Genomic DNA, 22817 nt, shown 5'->3' with positions numbered 1-22817 from the left:
GTAACTGAAGCATAACCAGAATATTTTAATTTTAATCTGCTAGAAAGTACCTTTAACTGTAACAATATGCTTTTATTTCTAAGTAGTGTATTGAACATATTTCTATCTTTATTCTGTTGAAGATCTCTAAGTATAAAGGCCAAACAGCTATGTCACATTCATTTTTATACCTTTGCAGAAGATCTTCCCTCTTCTCAGTTATAGGAGGTCATCCCTAACCTTTCTTTTCCCCCCATAGAGCCAGTAAATTTCTCTCTTATCTATCCTGGACAAACTTATTACGTTGTATTGTAATGTATTTGTTAACATGATGTTCCTCTTTCTAGACTCAGAATTCTTGGAGGCAAAAAACTGTGTTTCTGTTTTCCCAACATCTAGCACAGAATGGGTACAAAGTAAGCATTTGTAAGATTTTTTTGTTGTTGAATGAATGAATGGATGGAAGAAATACTTGTTAAACTGAATTAAATTCTGACCTTGTTTATATAGTTCTTAACTTTTTTCAAGGTTAAACATATATGTGTGTGTATTATATTTATATATTTACATATATAAAATTACTGAGGGTTCTAATTCATTATGGTTTAAAGAGTGCTTGTTCCTTTTTCTTTTATTTGCTACTACAACTAAAATTTAACTTTCCAATTTGTTATCCAATCTTCTTTCAAGACCCTTATATTATAATAATGTTTACTCAGTAATCATTATACATGACTGATTTCACTTTCATATCTTCTCAATGTCAGAGTTATCTGGTTCTTCTTGAAAAGCCAAACTTTTAAATTCATTCCATTCAGCTCCGTTAGGCTTCTTATGTTAGCAAATATTTAAACTCTGGAGCTTTCATTTTCAGCAGTGCTGAATTTAAGAAACCTTGTAACCTTAAAGAATGGTTCTTCCACATTCCAAATTATTTCACTTACACCAAGAAACCATCATGTAGCTACACTATAATCTGTCCTCAAACTGCAAATAAAACTGTTTCAATGAGATGTGATTTGGTACCAAGTTTGGAAAACAGGTTGAAAAAAATGTTGAACCAGAATATTAAGTCAAAATTCATAATTTATTTACTGTGGGACTATAACATAAGCCAGAACAAATGATAAGTTAAGCAAACTTTCACTGACAATGGCATGCACATTCATCTGCGCTATAATATAACTGTCTGACTTTTGTGGAAGGAGAAAACATATATCTAAATTCTACTTTAGTAGCAACTGCTTAAATCTCTATAATCTGATTCATTTTCATAACTCAATGGCAATATTTATTTTTTCTACAATGTTTCTACTCTTCATGATAACTATGCTCTGTGACACTGTTCAAACTCAAGTATACAACACAAGAAACAGGTATGATTTTCAACTGTCCACACAGGATGTTCATAATTTCATTCTCCTTAAATAACAAGTTGATTTTAAACCAATTTCAGTTTCTGTTTATCCAATTTGTTTGTTGTGACTGGATCCCAAAAGAAAATCAAGAGAAACTAAAAACTAGAATATACTTTTAGCATCTTGTCACTACAACTTAAAAACAAACTAACAAAAAAGCCCCCCAAAACCCTACACTATAATAAGGCACACTTTTTTCTCACTTGTGCATTTGAAAAAGCTGATAAGCTTTTTTGGCAAACATAGGAACTAACTGTTCTCATTTTTCAACGCAAACATCTAAAAGCAGTGATGCTGATTCCTACTCACATCATCTCTTCTTAGTCTGCAGAGTGAATCCTTAATGACAAGTAATCTATATCAGAAGTAACTGGTATAGTTCATTTAGTAGTTTAGTTCTAATCATTAACAGATACTTTACTGAAAACATTATGTAAACTTAACTATAAAAAAATAATACACCATTTAGGTGTGAAAAGAATGTATACCAAAGTATGCATGAAACGATAAACAATGCCAGGAAGACTTGCTCAGAATAAGCAAAGCAGAAAGAAGGGATGAGAGCTAACAGATGGGGATACAGGCAAAACAAGAATGGCTATGTGTTGATAACTGTTGAAGATGCATGTTGAGTACATAAGGGCTCATTATACTATTCATTTAATTTCTGTACATTTGAAATTTTCCATATTTAGAAAACAAAAATTACTACATCAAAAAATGGATACAACCCTGCCATCAAGGTGTGTATGTATGACACCAAATGATTAATAACTACGAAAAACAAGCACATTAATGCTAAAACTAAAATTTTATAGATTCTTTATGAAAAAGTTAGATGTTGCATGGAGGAAATTATAATTATGAAATAGCAGTAAGGTTATTAATAAACTTACTGTCATTACTTGAAGTCATAACATTAATTATGATGGGTCAACATCAAATTCTGCCACTAACACCCCAAATGAGACAGTCACTAAGAAAATGATTTCTAAAACAATGACAGATTTCTAAACAATGACAGTTATTATTAAATAAGATGACAAATCAAAAGCAATCTAACCTCTACATACAAAAGAATATAAACAAAAGAATTACCAAGAATAATTTTAAGGAAAATGATTAAAAACAAAACAAACAAACAAACAAAAAACCCAGCAGTGTATCTCAAGAACAAAACCAAAAATAAACTACTTGTACTTCTGTCTCTTGTAACAGCCAGGTTTAAGATATCTCACGCTGCCAGAAAGAATGGCCCAAAGTGGACCTCACAGTGGAGTTCAGCAAGACTGTACAGTAACCTTAAGACTCTGAAGAACTCACACAATCAAATAGCAATATGAAATTATTTAACTGGAGAGGTACCAACACTTCTCTTCATGAAGGCATGGATCACTTTGGGGCAGGAATGATGGTGGCCAATTCCCTATTTCTAAGGCATAGAGGAAAACTTAAAGCTTCAAGTGGTACTACTAATACTGTAAAGACACAGCAGCTAGCAAGCTAACTGGGAAGCTACGCTGCTTATTTCCCAGCCCAACTCACGATGACATGAAAATTCCTTTCCATTCTTGATCCTTAAAGATCTTGAAACATTTTTTGTTATTGCAAGCATTTTTTTTTTAAATTGTGAACTATCTGACACATACAAGATACTATATCCTTAGATATGTACATGTAAATAACACTACATTTACATATCTATGATGCATATGTTATGAAAAATAATATTAACACCCATGAACCTACTATCCAATTAAGCCTTTCACAAATTTACAGACATTCTTGCACAGGGGCCATACCAACAAAGAGGTTTTTTCATAAGATCTCTCTGTCAATTTACTGAATCCCGTAATCTGCCCTATTAGAATACTTTTCTGAATTTTTTTTCTTTTAAAAACACAGAAATTATTTTTAATTTCCAGTACTGATTTCATGGGTAGTTTGTCAACTAGGCCCTGGGTTTTACCCAGAAGGGTTTTCTAAATACATGTCTATCCAAAAATGACATTAAGACCTTTTAACATAAACTCACTGTGGAAATACATACCCAAACAAAATAACTGATTACAAGCCTTCCCTTAAAAGGCCTCCTTTTCAAATCAAATGGGCCCTTTATCCAAAAACTTAACACGAAACCAAAGCACAGTTTTTAGCACAAAGTTGCATATAGGGTTTGAAAACTTTCCTAGAATAAGGAATGGCAAAACTGTTTGCAATTAAGTCACTGAATCCTCAACTTCCAGCAATATGCTTGCCTCCTTGTCCCTATAAAAGCTCCATCATCATATAATTCATAGCTTCAAGTAGACTACAATCTCTTCAAGGACACAGGCCATATTCTTCATCTTTGTATGCTCCCCTGACACCCACAGAGGATTAACTCAATCAAGGTTTGTCATAACTAAGCTAACTAACTCCAAGAAACGAGCTTCATACTACCTCAGTCCCAATGCAAAACTATAAAAGAGATGAACCCATTTCTCAAGAGTCTGAGAATAAAAAGACACTGAATGAGGATAAAACCAGAGACATTTGAGGTATATTATATTCCCTTACCACCTAATTCAGAATCATGTACTAAAAGTGCAGAAACAGGCATGTAAAGAATAAAAGGACACGGAGAACCCATCAGATTCTCAGAAGGGTAAGTGACTCAAAACACTTTAAGAGCCACTAATCGAGTATATTAAAAAAAATCCCATTTTCCAGAGGACACAGTTAAGTTCACTTAGTTCAGGTATTCTTTCCTCATATTCACTGAAGGGCTCCTTACTACAAAATTTGTTCTTTGAAGAATTCCTTCAGCCCAGCCAAAAAAGCTCCACTATCCACAGGAATATATATTAATAATTCTATGTTCCCAAAAACAGTTTACTCATAAATGCCAAGAGCAAAGTACAAAAACAAGGCAAACACTATCACAAACTGGCCACCCTGTTAAATACTCTTGAATCCTACCATGTTAAATTTTCTGGAAGACCTAAACTCCCTACTAACTCAAAAGACTTTTAAGGAAGATTTTCTGGTTTTGATTCCACACTGACCTTCCTCAGTCTACTTAATACATATCACTGCCAAGAGAACTCCGCTCACATGCATCCAGGATCTTTAAACAGGGTCACCCTGGTTATTCTCACCCTAAGGCAGGGCCATTTATTGAGTAGGTATTCAATAAATATCTGTTGAATTGATGAAATAATTCTTCCATAGATTCAAAGTTGAACTATATAGCCTCCATGCCAGTGCTCTGGTACAAGTTAAGCAGTGAGAGACTTCCCTCTCTCAAATACAAAACCTAAATTGTCAGAAATACTCTGCTTCCTCCATAAACACAAAATAATGTAGCAATGGATACCTATTTCATAAAGATCAGATTGGCAAGAACAACCTACAGTCCACATACATGAGTGACACAACTGCTCTCTCCTGAATACAACACAACCAGTCACATATGCCCCTAGCTTTCCAATATACTCAGATTTGCCTGACAAAGACCTCCTGAGGAATCATGGAATGGTGAATGTAGTACTGTAGTAGTAGCCAAAAAACTTGAGTTGTACTCCTAACTTTGTCACCAATTTACAATGTATCCTTGGAAGTATCTTTTTATGCCTCAATTTCCTATTTTGTAAAATGGGGGAAAACATCTATTTTACCACTTTCACAGGGCTTTAGGATCAAAAAGAAACTGAAAAAATATAAAACCTTTATTATAATGTGTTACTAGAAACCCAAGTCAACAAAAAAGGCCACCCATCCTATACAACTTCATAGCAATTATTCTGTTAAAGGTGTCCTGGACATTCACACTTACAAAATTCACTCTACTCAGAGGCAAAAATTATTCTTAAGACCACAACTGGTCCTATGAGTTTAGCTATGCCAAGTTTCTCCCCTCCCTGACCCCATACATATAAGCTACATTTTTTGAAATAACAACCATTACTGCTCTTTTGTAACAAGCAATAAGGTGCTCTCAATCCCTAAATACTTAGGCATACATATAAAACTGCAGGGAACATCCCTACATTTATTCCAAAAATAAGCTTAACTTGCAATAGGAACTCTATTAAACACATATAAATACGGGCAAACACTTCAAGAACACTTTCCATCCTTGCACACACACACACACACACCAACACTGCCATTATCCACCAACAGACCACCAACAGACCATCTGTCTTCTAGATCAGTAGCATCTCTTTTCATATACAAGCTAGCCAGTGATATATATTAAACTATCACAAAAAGATAATTCTGTCATTTCTAAATACAATTTAACATTCCAGGGTTACCACAGACCTTATCAGGTAAACGATCCTCTAAAAACTCACCCTCCCTGGCCCTCTAACCCTTAAACAGATACAAACTAGATACGGGGGGGATCATGCCTACACACAGAAACTAACCTGTCAGGGGCACAGCCGACTCCGCCTCCACTGGCTTACTTTCCCGCCCCCTCCCCCAAGCCAGAAGCTGGCCTGTCAGGGACACCCCTTCACTCCCGCCTGGAGGGACTTCCCGGTAAGCTCAGGATCCCCTTTCCTACTCCCCCTCCCCCATCCTTACCACCGCTCTCCCGGAGGTCCAGGTCCGGGAGCTGACAGTAGGTCCCAGGAAGCCAAGGCTTGAGAGGCTGAGCGAGTACTTAGGCCCAAAGGCCTCCCCGGCTCTTCTACTCACCGTGTCAGAGGCCGAAGCCGAAAGAGATGAGCGTGCAAAGAGGTGGGGAAGAGGGGGCGGCCGCCACCAGGCTCCTCCGCTTCCCTTGGTCCACAGCGAATCCCACCCGCTTGTCAGGAGGCGGCCGGCGGGTGAGCGGACTGGCGGAAATGCGAGAGGGGAAAAGGGAAAGGCGTGGGGCTAAAAGGAAGAAACTGAGGGGAGGCGGGTCCCACAACCGAGACGGCGATCGTCTCCCCCTCCGCAAAGCGAACCCAAAATGGCGGCGGGAGCGGCGGCGGCAGCAGAGCGGCGGCGGCGGCAACAGCTCCTCAGGAGGGAGGGAACGAAGGGCGCCTCATGTCCCCCCCGCTCCCACTCCTCCCTCCTCGTTTTCGCCCCCACCGCCCCCACCTCACCCGACACCGGCCGCAGAGCGCGCACGCCCGCCCGCACGCGCCTGAGTGTATCTGGGCTTGTTGCTCGCCGCTCCCACCAACCACCACCTTCGGCGGCCCCGCGCGCCCGCCAGCGCGTACGCTTTAGCTCAGGGGCGCCTTCTCGCCTGATGCCCCGCACCCCCTCGATCCCTGTCAACCGGCTCCAGCGCGGGCCCTCACGCGTACCTTTAGCAGCGCGAACCCAAGCCTCCTCCTCCTCCTCCACCTCCTCTTCTTTCCTCCCCCTCCCCGCCCCCACGGCCACCAACGGCCGCCACGGCCGCCACCGCCTCCTCCTCCGTCCCCCCCCACCCCAACCTCCACCCCTCGCGCGTGCGCCTCCCACAATCCCCACCGCGGGACTGTTCCATTCCTGTCGGCTGCAGGGGCGAGGGGGAAACGGACAGGGGAAAGCGAGCAATGCTTGCCGTTACGACTAGAATTACTCTGGTAATGGACAGAGACCTACACTTACCTATCTCCCCGGGCTCGCAGCCGCGGCGCCGTGGCTCGTTTCCCGCCTTCTCCCCGCCGAGGTAGGCCGGTCGGGCTCCGACATGCGGCCCTCCGCAGTCAGTTGTTGGAGGCGGCGGCGGCTGCGCGTAGGGTAGCTCGCTGAGATCCGACCCTATTTTTCCTCGCTGTTTCGGAACTGGTGGTGTGGTGCGGCGGCTGACAGGGTCTCGTTCACGGCGTCTGAAGAACCGGTCCCCGACTCACGGTGAGGGAATGGACAGGCTCAGAGTGATTGTACAGATAAAGGACAAGAGCAGGACTCAAACCTCTTGAAGGGTAGGGAGTGAGGCCAATAGTGTCGGCGCTCCTCCTGAGAGGCTTCCTCCCGGTCCCTGGGTTGCAGACCTGGGAGCCAAGGAAGAACCAGCATGGTAGTCCATGCCTGGTCACTACCTTTTTTTTGTTTAAATAACCATCTTAGATTTCAAGAATTTGACACTACTTCCTACACGCAATGATGTTTTCTGTGCAGTTTACTCCTCATGGATGATACTTCTTCCTCAACCTCATTAGACAGCTGATGTTAGAAGGTAAAAAAACTGTATTTCTTAGATCAGTTCTAGACTCGATCTCTCACGTCTTGTGTGGCCATCAGCAAATTATTTTTCTTAGTTCCTTATCAACAAGAAACCAAAAACTAAGCATAAACAAAAATAGTTAACTCCAAATCCGATTTTAGGATTGGTGTGTAAAATACTATGTATATAAAATAGAATTAGCTCTTAGGCACAGTTGATGTTTCTAAAGTTTTGGATGTAATTGGCAGTCTGTGTGCTCTCCTTCCAAAATCATCAATAAGACAACGCAAAACTAGGCCTATCAGATTCCTGTGGGTTCTGAATACTTGTGATCATTAAATTCAGGACAACTATATACCATTAAAATCCACAGATATTCCCAAAGTTTATCTAATCTAGTTCCATTCGTGTCGCCTCAGTGTCAGGGGAGAAAAGGGTAAAGCAGACTCAGTTGGAGTGAGGGGTCTACTTGGGTTTGCCTTTCACGTTTGTTGACTCCTAGGAATCCATTGAATAGTTTGAAAATCACTGTACCTGATTGACCTCAAAGGCCCATTCAAGCTCTAAAGCTCAAGTGGGTACTCCTGAATTTCTTCTTTGGCATATTTCAAAGTATAGATCAGGGTTTTGGTTGGTTTGTTGGTTTGGTTTGGTTTTTTTTTAAGATAAAGAGGAAATCACCCTTAATTACTCACTGTATATTTGCCTTTCCTAACAGAGTCTTATTTCCCACCTCTTTCATGGAGCCCACTTAAGTTTACGTTGATCTTTCCTTAATTGTTTTATGTATACAAGTGTATTCGTTTACCAACAGCATTTTTTGAGACAAAGATTTTGGTTTGTCTTAAGTTTGTTTTACTCTCATAACATCTAGTACAGAGGAAGTCATGGAAGTATTAAAATGAATGTTAGATACTTAAAATACCAGAAGGGAAACAGGACTCACATTTGTGGAATACCATTCCAGGAGTATTACTTATGTTCCTGTTTTGTATTACATATGTTCCTGTTTTTCTTCATGATAAACAACACTTTGAGAAAGATAATCTTATCCTCATTTTACAGATGAGAAGCCTCAGGCTCTGGGAAATTAACTTGATCTGTAGACTTTACTTTGCCTGTCTTTTAAAAACCTAGCTTTTTTCAGTATACCACATTGCCTTCATGGTATAGTTCTCATCATCAGTACAGTTGCTTATGCTACAAAGAAGAAACTTTTAATGGAATTCCATTACACCAGTATATAAAGAAAGTTACTACTGACTTCAGTCTTCAAGTACCTTTTGATAACGGCACTGATTGGTGAATTATCAGCTTAAGTATAGGCCAATAAGATAGTATTCTGTTCTTTTGTTTATGTCCAGAGCCTACTAGAGACTAAAATATATTGAATGTTCAGTAAAATGATCTCGTTGAATGAATGAACCCTGGATTATTTGAACCAAGGGAGATGTGGAAGGCAGGATAATGACCCTCCAAAGATGTCCCCTTCCTAATCCCCAGAACCTGTTAATATGTTATGTTACATGGCAAAAGAGTATTAAGGTTGCAGATGTACTTCACATTGCTAAAAATCTGATTTGAAAACAAGGAGCGTATCCTGGATTATTTGGGTAGGTGCAATGTAACATGTGTAGGAGTTCTTAAAAGATAGAAGAAGAAGGCGGGAGAGGCCATGTCAGGGTGATGGAATGTGAGAAAGACTCCTGGCTATTGCTGGCTTTTGAAGATGAAAGGGGACCATAAATCAAGGAATACAGGCAGCCTCTATAAACTGGAAAAGGCAAGAAAAACAGCCTCTATAAACTGGAAAAGGCAGGAAAACAGATTCTCCCCTAGAGCCTGCAGAAACTTCATTTTCTGGTAAGACGTATTTTGGACGACTGAACTACAAAATTGTAAGATGATAAATTTGTGTTGTTTTATGCCACTAAGTTTTGGCAGTTTGTTACAGCAGTAATAGGAAACATAGAAGCCAAATCATGGCTAACATCCAAAGTAGTTTGCTGTCTTAATTTAAATGAGGTTATGGTTTAACTGAGATTTTTCTTCAAACAAAGTGATCAACACTCAACAAAGCTGCCTAATTTTTTGGTATTTCCCTGCTACTCTGCTTCTGGTATCCATCTTCAAGTCGTAAATAGACAGTTGTACTCCATGATAATGCTTTAGAACAGTAGTCTTTTACCTTAGCTACCCTTAGATTTCCCCACTAGAGTAGAAGTAATTAAACATTTATTTCATGGTGTTGTGTGGCTGGAATATTGTCTACATGTAGATAAACAGGAAAAGCTTTTTCTTACAAACTTTTGAAAATAAGGTTTCCAATGTTAAAATAAATTTTTAAGGATACAGCTTAGAATATGGTCAGACTTAACTTTATGCTTGACAAGTTATGGGTAAATAGGTATAAGAGCCCATAAGTAATTTTTCATTTAATAAGAGAAGAACTTTGAAATTTTTGTTTAGGTATCAAGATGTTAAACTCATGTCTCAGAGTGGGATAGTAGAAATATATACTCCAGACTGCCTAGGTTCAAAGTTCAGCTGTACTACTTGGTAGCTGCGTAGTTTTGGGTAGAGACAATAGTAATAATAAGCTAATATTAATAAGTCATTTAATCCTTATAACAATCCTCTGATTTAGATGTTACTACTACCCCATTTTTCAAATGAGAGAAGAGACACAAGAAGTTTAAGTAACTTGCTCAAAGTCATACAACTATTAAGTCAGAGAACCGGCAAAGTACAAAGTTTAGAGTTTCTCTGCATCGTCCTCAACACTTGTTACCATCTCTCTTTTTGCTGTAAGCCATCCTAGCAAGTGTGAAGTGATATCTCACTGTAGTCTTGATATGTATTTCCCGACAGACTAATGAAAAGCATCTTTTCATGTGTTATTGGCCATTTCTGTTATCTTCTTTAGAGCAGCATCTATTCAAATCTTTTGTCCATTTTGTAATGGGGTTATTTGCCTTTCTATTGAGTTGTAAGAGTTCTTTATATAGAATGGATATAATCCTTTATCATATATGTGACTTGCAAATATTTTCTCCTATTCTGTAGGTTGTCTTTCACTTTTCTTGATGGTATCTTTTGAAACACAAAAGTTTTAATTTTGGTGAAGTCTATTATATTTTTTCTCTTATCACCCATGCTTTTGGTCTCATATCTAAGGAACCATTGCCTGACCCAAGGTCAGAAATACTTAATCCTATGTTTACTTCTAAGAGCTTTATAATTTGAGCTCTTACATTTAGGCCTATGATCTTTTTTTTATATTTTATGTTTTATTTCAACAAAAAGTGCCTACAATTATTAGTTTATAATACTATGTATATTTTATAAGTTTTACTCATGTACCATACAGTCCATCCTAAGTGTATAGTCAATGTCTCTTGATATAATTACATAATTATGCATTCACCACTACAGTCAATATGAGGACATTCTCGTTTCTTTCAAGGAAAAAAATCCCATGCCCTTTATATCCCCCTATTATTGACATTTAGCTTTGGTATAGTGGCTATGTTACAATTAATTAAAGAATATTACAATATTACTGTTAATTATAGACTTTAGTTTACATTAATTGTATTTTTTCCCATATAACACCCTATTATTAACACCTTGTAATATTGGTGTACGTTTGCTCTAGTTCATGTAAGAACTTTCTTATATTTCTACAGTTAACCACCATCATTATCCACTCTAGGTTTCACTAAGTTATACAGTCCCAGTTTTTATCCTCTAGCTTTCCTTCTAGTGACATACATGACTCTAGCCTTCCTCTTTCAACCACACTCACACTTAGCTTCGTTAATTATACTTACAATATTGTGCTATCCATTTCCAAACTTTTCCAATCAACCTTGTTGAACATTCTGTGCTCCTTAAGCATTGATTGCCCAATCTCTGCCTGCTTCCTATCGCCTGACAACCTATGCTTTCAAATTTAACTCTCAGAGTTTGCTCATTATATTTAGTTCATATTAGTGAGACCATACAATACTTGTCCTTTTGTTTCTGGCTTATTTCAGTCAATGTAATGTCCTCAAAGTCCATTAACATCGTTGCCTGCCTCACAACTTCATTCCTTTCTACAACTGCACAATATTCCATCATATGTGTACACCACCATTTACCCACCCACTCATCAGCTGATGGAACCTTGGGCTGCCTTTATCTATTGGCAATTGTGAATAATGGCCCCATAAACATAGATGAGCCATTGTCTATTCATGTCCTTGCTTTCAGTTCTTCTGTGTACATACCTAGTAACGGGATTGCTGGATCATATGGCAGTTTTGTACTTAGCTCTCTGAGGAACCGCCACACTGCCTTCCAGGGAAGCTGCACAATTCTACTTCCCTTCCAACAGTGGTATCTATACCTCTTTCTCCACTCTGTGATTCCTTTTGAGTTCATTTTTGTGTATCGTGTGAAGTAAGGGTATTACTTCATTCTTTTGTCCTAACACCATTTGTTGTAAAAACTATTCATTCCCCATTAAAGGAGTACTCTAATCAATTGACCATAAATGTAAGGGTTTATTTCTGTACTCTCAATTCTATTCCATTTATCCACAGACATCGAGCAACATATATGATCTATAGACATGTTAGTACCACACTGTCTTCGATTACTGTAGCTTTGTTGTAAGTTTTGAAATCAGGAAGCATGAGTCCTACAAATCTGTTCTTTTTCAAGATTGTTTTGGCTGCTCAGGTTCCATGCATTTCTGTACAAATTTTGGGATCAGCTCAAAAATTTCTGCAAAATAAAAGTTCTGGAATTTTTATAGGGAGCAACATTTGTTTAAAAAAAAAAGTGGTGATTTTAGTGAACTGTGTTCTCAATTTGAAACAATGGTGTGATAGAGTTACGAAATAGATTCACTCTAGGAAATACAGTATCTAAAATAAGGGAAACGATACCTGAATTATTGAGGGATAATATAAGCATTGTATCATATGATGCTTGTTTTAAAAAACTTGAAGGGATTTGCCAGGAAAAGAAAAAATGTAGAGGCCATAACTGTCTTCAATATTTGGAAAGCTGTCTTGTGGAAGATGACATGTAAGACCCAAGAGAAAGGCCAGGACAGTGAGTGGAAGCTACAAGGAGTCATTTCATCTCAGACTGTGGAAGAACTTTAATTAAAAGATGTCTGAAAATCGTATGAACTGCATTGTGAGTTCCCCATCCCTGGAAATGTTTAATAACTTGATGATTGGTAGTATAGCATATGCAGTGGTTAATGGGAAAGATTTTAACACTCAGACATCAGTTGGTATTCCCAGACTTCTACTTTTAGGCTACATAATGTTGGGTGAGTTATTTAATCTATACTTCTTTTATAAAAAATGGTAATAACAATATCTACCTAACAGGGTTGTTTTGAGGTAATGCCTATAAATTGCTAATTATAGAGCCTATTTCTGAAAAATACTCAGCAATTCTTAAGATCATTATAGCACTGATTCAGTTCAGAACTAACCCTGCACTAGGTTCAATTCTCTAAGTAGATCAATTTAACCTTAAGAATCTGTGATTCTCATAACCACTGAAGTCTTAGCATACAGTGTTTGGGATACCTTTCTAAATTTGGTACAGGCATCTTCTGACTTCTCAGGACACATTGGGCCTATTTAGGAGAGAATACTTTTTTTGTTGTAAAGGAAGAGGGCACTAACACTAGCTAGAAATTTTGATCAAAATAGCGGGGGAGTTTTAAATACAGTGGTAAACAAATGTCCTTTCCAACTACACTCATAAAAATCTTCAACTGGTATAAAGATAAAATAAACTAGTTGTCTCTGGGGTTAGTTTGTTTTATCTACATTATAAACAAAGAATGGCTGGGACTGGAAATGGTACTCTTCTGTTTTGGAGTAACAGAAGTAGAGATAATAGGGAACATCTCAGGATAATAGTAATTCAAACAGTATTAGAGAAGTAGTTTAATGATGTCTCTGAGAATTTTTTTCTTTCCTTTATTTTGCTTCCTAGAAACCTTTAATTTTTGCCAAGTCTTTTTTTTCATATTTCATTGCGTTTTAATGCTATAATTCATTTTTTTCTTTATTAGAGAAGTTGTGTGTTTACAGAGCAATCATGCATAAAATCAGGACTCCCATGTATCACCCCACCACTGACACCTTGCATTGGTGTGGAACTTTTGTTACAATTTATGTTGGCCCATTTTTATGACTATACTGTTAACTATAGTCCATGGCTTAATGTAGAGTTCATTATTTGTATAGTGTAGTTCCTTGGTTTTTAATTTTTCTTTTTATTCTGTTACCATACATACAATCAAACATGGCCCCATTTGATCACATTCAGATTTATATATTGTTAATTGCATTTACAACATTGTGCTACCTTCACCACATCCATTACCAGAACATTTCCATCATTTGAAATAGGAACTCTATACATTTTAAGCCTTAACTTCCCTATTCCTATCCCCACCCTATCCCCTGGTAATCTATATTCTAGATTCTGACCCTGTGAGTTCACTTATTCTAATAGTTTCAAATCAGTGAGATCATAAAATATTTGTTCTTCTCTGTTTGGCTTATTTCACTCAATATCTATCAGTCACTTTTTAAAAAATTAATTTTATTTACATACATTCCATATCCATCAAACATACATTTCCTCTTTCCCCACTTCCCCCACATCCTAGTAAAACCTCTAATCTACTTTCTTTTTCTGTGGATTGCTATTTCTAGTCATCTCTTATAAGTAACATCATGCAATATTTGTCCTTATGTGCCTTGCTTATTTCACTGAGCATAATGTTTCCAAGGTTTTCTCATGTTGCAGAACTTTATTCTTTCTTATAGCTGAATAATATTCCATTGTGTGTATGTACCACATTTTGTTTATCCATTCATCTGTTAATGGACACTTGGGTAGTTTCCACCTTTTGGCAGTTGTGAATAATGCTTTTGTAAACATTGGTTTAAAAGTATCTGTTTGAGACCCTGTTTTCACTTTCTTTGTGTATATACCAAGAAGTAGAACTGCTGGGTGGCATCGTAATTTATATTTAACTTTTGAAGGAACTGCCATATTGCTTTCCACAGTGGCTGCATCATTTTACATGCCTACCAACAATGTACTAGAGTTCCAGTTTCTCCTCATCCTCTAACATTTGTTTTGCCTTTTTTAAAAAATAGCCATCCTTATGGGTAGGGAGTGGTATCTCATTGTGGTTTTGATTTGCATTTTTGTAATGGCTAGTGATGTTGAGCATCTTTTCGTATGCTTATTGGCAATTTGTGTCTCTTTAGAAAAATGTCTATTTAAGTCCTTTGCCCATTTTTAAATTAGATTGTCTCTCTTCTTGTTGTTGTGTTATAAGTGTTCTGTATATATTTTAAATATTAAGCCTTTATCCAATTTATGGTTTGCAACTATTTTCTCCCATTCTATAGGTTGTCTTTTCACTTTCTTGCTGATGTCCTTTGATGCACAAAATTTATTAATTTTGATGAAGTCAAATGTCTATTATTTATTTTGTTGCTTGTGGTTTTGATGTCATATCTAAAAATCCATTACCAAATCCCATTACATGAAGATGTGCCCCTAATTTATCTTCTAAGAGTTTTATAGTTTTAGAACTTATATTTAGGTCCTTGATCCATTTTGAGATGACTTTTGTATCTAGTGTGAAGTAGGGGTCTGTTTTACTTTCTTAGGCTGCTCCAAGCAGATACCGTGAAGTGGGCTCGCTTTTAACAATGGAATTTATTAGCTTACAGTTTGATTTTGCGAGACTGTCCAATCATCAAGGCAATGCTTTCTTCCCGAAAACTGGCTGCCAGAGATCCTTGAATGCTCTGCCACATGGCAGAGCACATGTCAGCATCTGCCGGTCTCTCCCTTCTCTTCTGGATTTCATTGCTTTCAGTTGTTTGCTTCCATGGTGTGCACGCTTGCTTTCTCTCACTCTCTTCTTCTCTCTCTCTCTCCCTTTCTCTATTCATCCCTTTTATAAAGGACTCCAGTGAGTGGATTAAGACCCACTCTAGGTCAAGCCTTGACTGAAGTAACCTCATTAAAAAGTCCTGCTTACAATAGGTTTACACCCACTGGAATGGATTAGCTTTAAGAACATGATTTTCTGGGGTACAAACACTTCCAAATCATCACAGGGTCTAATTCATTCCTTTGCAGGTGAATATCCAGTGTTCCCAGCACGATTTGTTGAAGAGACTATTCCTTCCCCATTGCATATATTTAGTAGTCTTGTTGAAGATAATTGTCCATAAATATGTGGGTATTTCTAGGCTTTCAATTCTGTTCCAATGGTCTATTAGTCTGTATCAGTACCATACTCTTACGATTACTGTAGATTTGTACTACAATTTGAAATCGAGAAGTGTGAATCCTCCAACTTTGTTCTTCTTTTTCAAAATTGTTTTGGCTATTTCAGGCCCCTTGCCAGTTCCGTATGAATTTGAGGACCATTTATTCCATTTCTCAATAAAAGGCTGCTGGAATTTAGATAGGGATTACATTGAATCTGTAGATTTCTTCGGGTAATATTAACATTTAACAATATTAACTCTTTTGATCCATGATCATGGGATGCTTTGCCATTTAATGCCTTCTTTAATTTCTTTCAGTGGTGTTTTGTAGTTTTCCATGTCCGAGTTTTTTATATCCTTGGTTAAATTTTTCCTAGGTATGTTTTCTTTTACATACTATTGTAAATGAAATTAGTTTCTTAATTTCCATTTTGGGTTGTTCATTGCTAGTGTATAGGAGTACAGTTGATTTTTGCATGTTGATTTTGTGCCCTGCCACTTTGCTGAACTCATTTCTTAGCTCTAAAAGTTTTCTTCTGGATTGCTTTCGGTTTTCTGTATATAAGATAATGTCTTCTGCAAATGGTTTTACTTCTTCCTTTCCAATTTGGAAACATTTATTTCTTTTTCTTGCCTAATTCCTTGGCTAAAACTTCTAGTCCAATATTGAATAGCAGTAGGGAAAATGAGCATCCTGGTCTTGTTCCACATCTTAGGGGGAAAGCTTTCAGTCTTTCACTATTGGGTTAATTCACTGAGTAAATTTCACCATTGAGTAATTGAATATGATGTTACCTGTAGGTTTTTCATTAATGGCCTTTAACATGTTGAGAAAATTCCCTTCTATCCCTAGAGTTCTGTGTGTTTGTTTTTTGTTTTGTTTAATCAAAAAAGAGTGCTATTCTCTGCTTACATTACTTTGAGATGTATCAGGGTTTCATACTAACCTGAACAAACCCCCTGAGGGACTGTGGGACAATGAGGAAATATTAAACTTCCCCACCTGGGGAATTTATGATATTCTCACAAGCGTTGGGGAGTAGCAATTTAGAAAGCCAAGCCCTCAGTCTTCAGGCTTGCCCATATGAAGCTTGTTACTGCAAAGGAGAGGCTAAGTCTGTTTATAATTGTGCCTAACAGTCACCACTAGAGAATCTCCTTTGTTGTTTAAATGTGGCCTCTGTCTCTAAGCCAACTTGGCAGGTAAACTCTGCTCTGTCCCCTACGTGGGACATGACTCCCAGGGCTGTAAATCTCCGTGGCGACATGGGACATAACTCCCTGGGATGAACCTGGACCTGGCATCATGGAATTGAGAAAGTCTTCTTGACCAAAACAGGGAAGAGAAATTAAACAAAATAAAGTTTCAGTGGCTGAGAGAAGAGTCAAGAGGTCATTCTGGAGATTATTCTTATGCATCATATAGCTATCCCTTTTTAGTTTTTAGTGTGTCGGAATAGGTAGAAGGAAATACCTGAAACTGCAACCCAGTAGCCTTTATTTTTGTAGATGATTGTATAACTTTATGTGTCTTACACAGTGTAGAGAAAGAAAACTGACATGATTTTGGGATTGGATATGAAGTAAAAATGTTGAGTCCTTCCCTGCCCCCAACCTACATTCCTAAAATCCTTTCCCTTCCCCCTTTTATCATTTTTATTATTTCGTTTAAATTTTCTACTTAGACATAAGATTCTTAATCTTGGCTCCAAAAACAGTTACGTGGTTCATTGAAGACCTTCAGAATACCTATGAACTCTCTCAAAGTATTTGTAAAATACTTGTTTTTTTCCATATTACTGGAAAATGGTCCTTCACTTTTGACAAATTATTAGAGGGTTTCTGTGACCTATAAATGTTAGTAACTACCAATTTAATCCCTTCTAGAGTCCTAAGGCATTGGCCTTTGTTTTAAATATACGTGAGGAATTCCTTCATTTTCTCCTTCTGCCCAACTTGCCCAGAATACCTGGTTTTGCAACCATGCAATAAATGAAGGTGCAAATTAAGCAAGGGAAGAAATAAGTAGGCCTGTACTAGTTGCAGGTTTTCTTCATGTGGATATTTTACTGCAAAGGCATATTATTTCTTTGCAACTGCGTTAATTTAGATATTATTAATGCTTTTTTCTTTTTAATAACCAGATTCCACATTCCTAGAAGGTTAAATAAATCTTCCTGTACTTCTGGGCACATAGTAGACAATAACTTTTATTGCATGAGTTAACTTCTAACTTTACCAGTGCCATTCATTGAATTTTGATTTCCCCAGACCATAGAGGCCTCTGGCAGCAGGTCTTTTTTTTTTATTCTTTGTCATTTTTATTTTGAAATAATTACAAATTCAACAATATTGTGAATATATTTAACAACACTGAAATATGTGTGTGTGTGTGTATATACACACACAGACATACACACCCACACACATATGAATATGATCAAAAGGAGGAAATGTTAGGTTCTATGTATGGTGACAGAACAAAAATTTTTAAAAAAATACATGGGCCATACAAGTTACGTTAAATAGTGTGTTACAGAAAATATAGATTTTGCACCATATAAACATCTCTTCCTTTGGCCCCATAGAAGCCGAAGTTTTAAAATACAGTTAATATAATCCTCTTCCCTTTAGTCTGATCTACTCCAATCTCAACCAAGTCCATTTCATTCATATCTCTAACTGAAGGCTGATCTCCTTTTCAGCGTCTTTAACAGTTGATTCATGGGGCAGTGCCGACACTCACAGCTGCCAGATTCTGACTCTGAGTCCTAGACGCCACACAGACATCCAAAGCTCCAGGAACTGACCAGGTCACATACAAACAGCTCAGCATCTTAAAATTTAGAAATAACTGTTACAACTCATGAATAAATGTGACTGCTTTAAGAGCTTACAATCTAGGAACCTTTACATAGCCTTCCCTTGATAACCCATGCTCCCAGATTCAAATGCCATAATCACATGGAACCTTGACTAGGGAGTAAGACTTTGTTGTTTGTATAGGTTAGCATGAAGCGCCGATACAACCCAGAGTAATTTGGACAGAGAATAAAAAGTATTTGCAATCCCCCTTGAGGGATTGTGGGAAAATGTGGAAATATTAAACTTCCCTGGCTGGGGAATTCCTGATATTCTCACAAGAATTGGGGACCACCAGCTTAGTAGCCCAAGTCCTCAATCTTGGGGCTTGCCCTTTTAAAGCTTGTTACTGCAAAGGAGAGGCTAAGCCTACTCATAATTGTGCCTAGGAGTCACCCCCAGAGGCCCTCTTTTGTTGCTCAGATGTGGCCTCTCTCTCTAAGCAAACTCACCAGGTAAACTCACTGACCTCCCCCCTACATGGAACATGACTCCCAGGGGTATAAATCTCCCTGGCAATGTGGAACGTGTCTCCTGGGGATGAGCCTAGGCCCTGTATCCTGTGATTGAAAAAGCCTTCTGGACCAAAAGGGGGAAGAAAATTGAAACAAAATAAAGTTTCAGTGGCTGAGAGATTTCAGATAGAGTCGAGAAGTCATTCCAGAGATAACTCTTATGTGTTATATAGATATCCCTTTTTAGTTTTTAGTTCATTAGAATAGTTAGAAGGAAATATCTGAAACTGTTGAACTGCAATCCAGTATCCTTGATTCTTAGCTTATGTGGTATGAATCTGTAATTGTGAAAACCTTATGGCTCACACTCCCTTTACCTATCATATGGACAAAAGAGTAGAAAAATGGGGACAAAAAGTAAATGAATAAGATGGAGGAGGGGGGTAGGTACAAATTTTAGAAATCTCTTTCATGAACTAGAACAAACATGACACTATAACTACAAGTTAATAATAGAGTGGTATATAGGGGAAAAAATATACCTATTGCAAACTCTGTACTACAGTTAGTAGTATTTTAACATTCTTTCATCAATAGTAACAAATGTACTATACCAATACTGTGAGTCAGTAATTGGGGAGGGGGGCAGTTAGGGGTATGGAAGGATTTGAGTTTTCTTTTTTCGTCTTTATTTCTTCTCTGGAACAAAAAAGTGTTCTAAAAATTGAAAAAAAATATAATTGTGGTGATGGATGCACAGCTGTATGATGGTACAATGGGCAATTGATTCTGCACTTTGGGTCTTTGGATAATTGTATGGTATGTGAACAATCTCAATAAAATTAAATTAAAAAAAAAAAGACTTCTGACTAACTGAACACCTCAATTTCCACCAAGATCCAACTCCATCAACTCTGTAATTTCCAAGTGATTGTCTGTATTTTCTCCTTATTTGGAGAAATCCTAATTCTGTGCAAAACCACATTTTATCAAATTAACATCCTGCACCAGGTTGGTTTTTAATACAGCTGCTATTGATTACCGCTCTGCTACCAATCACCAACTTCTACCACACCTCTGCAGGGTCTAGCTGTTCCACACCAGAACCTGATCCACTTCTCTTTTCAGGACCCTGCTCTGCTGTTGCTGTTCCCCCTTTATTATTTCTAATGCTAAGTGTGATCCACTAAGGGTCATGATCCTTCCCATCTACCATAAAACAAGATATTTCTTCTAAATTAGAATAGTTCTTTCAATACATTGAGATATTACAGTCTTTTTATTTGGCACCAAATATAGTAGCATTGCCCTTTCAGATTTATATTTCCCTTCATTATTATCATGAAGTTTCACCATATTCACTACATATTGTGAATACAAAGAACTGTTCACCATTTGTGAAGTTCTCTGCTTTTCTCATCAATACCAATACCGAGAAGGAATCCCACACCTCCCAAAAGTTCTCTTCTCAGATGATGAAGAAACAGGTTTCATTTTAATTCATTGCTTTCATGTACAAGCAACTAGATACAACCCAAATTTCCTTCAAAATAAAGCTGTTATTACATTATCCCTGGACTAAGACCCTGTATGCCCTCATTTGGGCTGCCACATAGTTACAAACACGTCTGTACTATAGCCGTCATTATATATTCACCAAAATTTCAAATTTAAGATATTTATGAATTATTTCAAATTTGGACTTCCTTACCAATGTATCACAGTTTTCTGAATTTGGAAGCCTTTTGAAGCTATTTTGGGCTCACCATTGTGTTCTCTATGCTTGCTGTGAGGATTACATGTGTTGGCACATTTAGAGAAATGTGCATAGAGCAGGGTCCAGCACATAGTAAATGCTAAATATTAGCTAAATAATTAGTTATCACCAGTTATTTATTCCAGTTCCTTCTCCCACTTACACTATCAGAATCCACATATTATAATTTATATACAATCTTATTCTCCCAATTTATTAATATTTGAAAAAACAAAGTACTTTTATTAATTTTATTTTAGGCTTTGTTTTAAATAACAAATCTAAAGTGAGATAAAAATGTGATTTTTAAAACATTAGTCAAATATATGATATATTGTCAGTGTTTCAAAAAATTATATTATTTCTCCATTAAATTTACATCAAGTCTGAAAAAGAAAGTAAATGAGTAATATGGAGGAGGGGTATGGGATGTTTTGGGTGTTATTTTTCTTTTATTTATATTATTATTTTTATTTTTTGGAATAATGAAAATGTTCAAAAATTGATTTTAGTGATGAATGCACAATTATATGATGATACTGTGAACAATTGTTTTACACTTTGGATGACAATAATTTGTGAATATATTTCAATTAAAATTTTTTTTTTTAAATCCATGGAAATATACTACAGAAACAGTGAACCCAACATTAAACCATGGACTATAGTTAATAGTTTAGTCATAAAAATGTGCTATCATCAATTGTAACAAATGTTCCTCACCAGTGCAAGGTGTTAATAATAGGGTGGTATATTGGAATCCTGTATTTTATACATCATTGTTCTGTAAACCCACAACTTCTCTAATAAAGGAAAAAAAAACTATAGCTAACATTAAAATATTAATAGTTAATAACAATAGATGCACAGGAAGTTGCAAAAATTGTAGAGTTCCCATTTTCCCCCAAAGGATGCTTCTTATGAAAGTACAATGAAACTTCAAAACCAGGAAATTGGCATTGATACAATACTGGTATATTATTCAGTTTTCACCGTATCATTTATCTGTGTGTATACAGGTCTATGCTGTTTTATCCCATGTGTAGATTCCTGTGATCACCACCACAGTCAAGATACGGAACCATCTCATCACCGCAAGAGGAACTCACTTGTGCTGCCCATTTAAAGTTGCACCACAACCCTGTCCTTGTCCCCTAAATAATCTGTTCTCCATTTCTATAATTTTATCATTTTGAGAATGGTATATGTATGAAGTCATACATATATAACCTTTTAATATTGGCCTATTTTGCTAATTATTATGGCCTAGAGATCCTTTCAGATTGTTGCATGTATACATAGATTGTTCCCTTTAATTGCTGAATAGGATGCCATTATATGATATACTAGAATGTGTGTAACTGTTCACCCACTTAAGGACAATTGGGTTCTTTCCAGTATTTTGCTGTACAAATAAAGCTGCTGTGAACATTTACATAATTTTTCTGTGAACATGAGTTTTTATTTCTCTGAAATAAATGCCCAAAGATACAATTATTGGGTCATAAGTAAGTACATATTTAGTTTTATGAGAAAATTTCTAGGGTAACAGTACCATTTTAAGTTCCTACCAGCAATCCAGTTTCTCCTCATCCTCACCAACAGTTGCTTTTATCACTATTTTTTTAAGTCCTCTAATAGCTGTGTAGTGATATTTCATTGTGGTTTTAATTTGCATTCTCATAATGGCTAATGATTTTGCATATCTTTTTATGTGCTTATTTTCCATCCATATCTCCCTTTTGGTCAAGAATCTGTTCGTTTCTTTTAACCACTTTCTAATTGAATGGTTGAGTTTTTACTGTTGAGTTTTTTTGTTTGTTTGTTTGTTTTTTTAATATCCTCTCAACCCTTATACCCAGATTTACCAACTTTTAGCAT

General features: G+C 37.0%; 1 protein-coding gene and 1 pseudogene across 6 annotated transcripts in view; one reads left to right on the top strand and one right to left on the bottom strand.

Annotated features, from left to right (window-relative positions):
- The window catches only part of ASH1L (ASH1 like histone lysine methyltransferase), a 337510-nt gene extending 330773 nt beyond the window's left edge, over positions 1-6737 (bottom strand). For 3 of the 6 annotated variants that reach the window (XM_037825774.1, XM_037825771.1, XM_037825776.1), the window contains exon 1: positions 6087-6395. The gene's annotated coding sequence lies outside the window, so the exon portion shown is untranslated. Of the gene's footprint in view, positions 1-5972; positions 6396-6691 lie in introns of those variants that run through there. The other 3 variants (XM_037825772.1, XM_037825775.1, XM_037825773.1) reach the window with 3 other exon arrangements.
- On the top strand, positions 6236-22389 carry LOC119526578 (annotated as a pseudogene).
- The last annotated feature ends 428 nt before the right edge of the window (positions 22390-22817 follow it).

This window comes from Choloepus didactylus, chromosome 2, assembly GCF_015220235.1.
Source record: "Choloepus didactylus isolate mChoDid1 chromosome 2, mChoDid1.pri, whole genome shotgun sequence".
Classification (NCBI taxonomy): Eukaryota; Metazoa; Chordata; class Mammalia; order Pilosa; family Megalonychidae; genus Choloepus; species Choloepus didactylus.
Note: the sequence above shows the minus strand (reverse complement) of the source record. Positions and strands in the feature narration are given on the sequence as shown.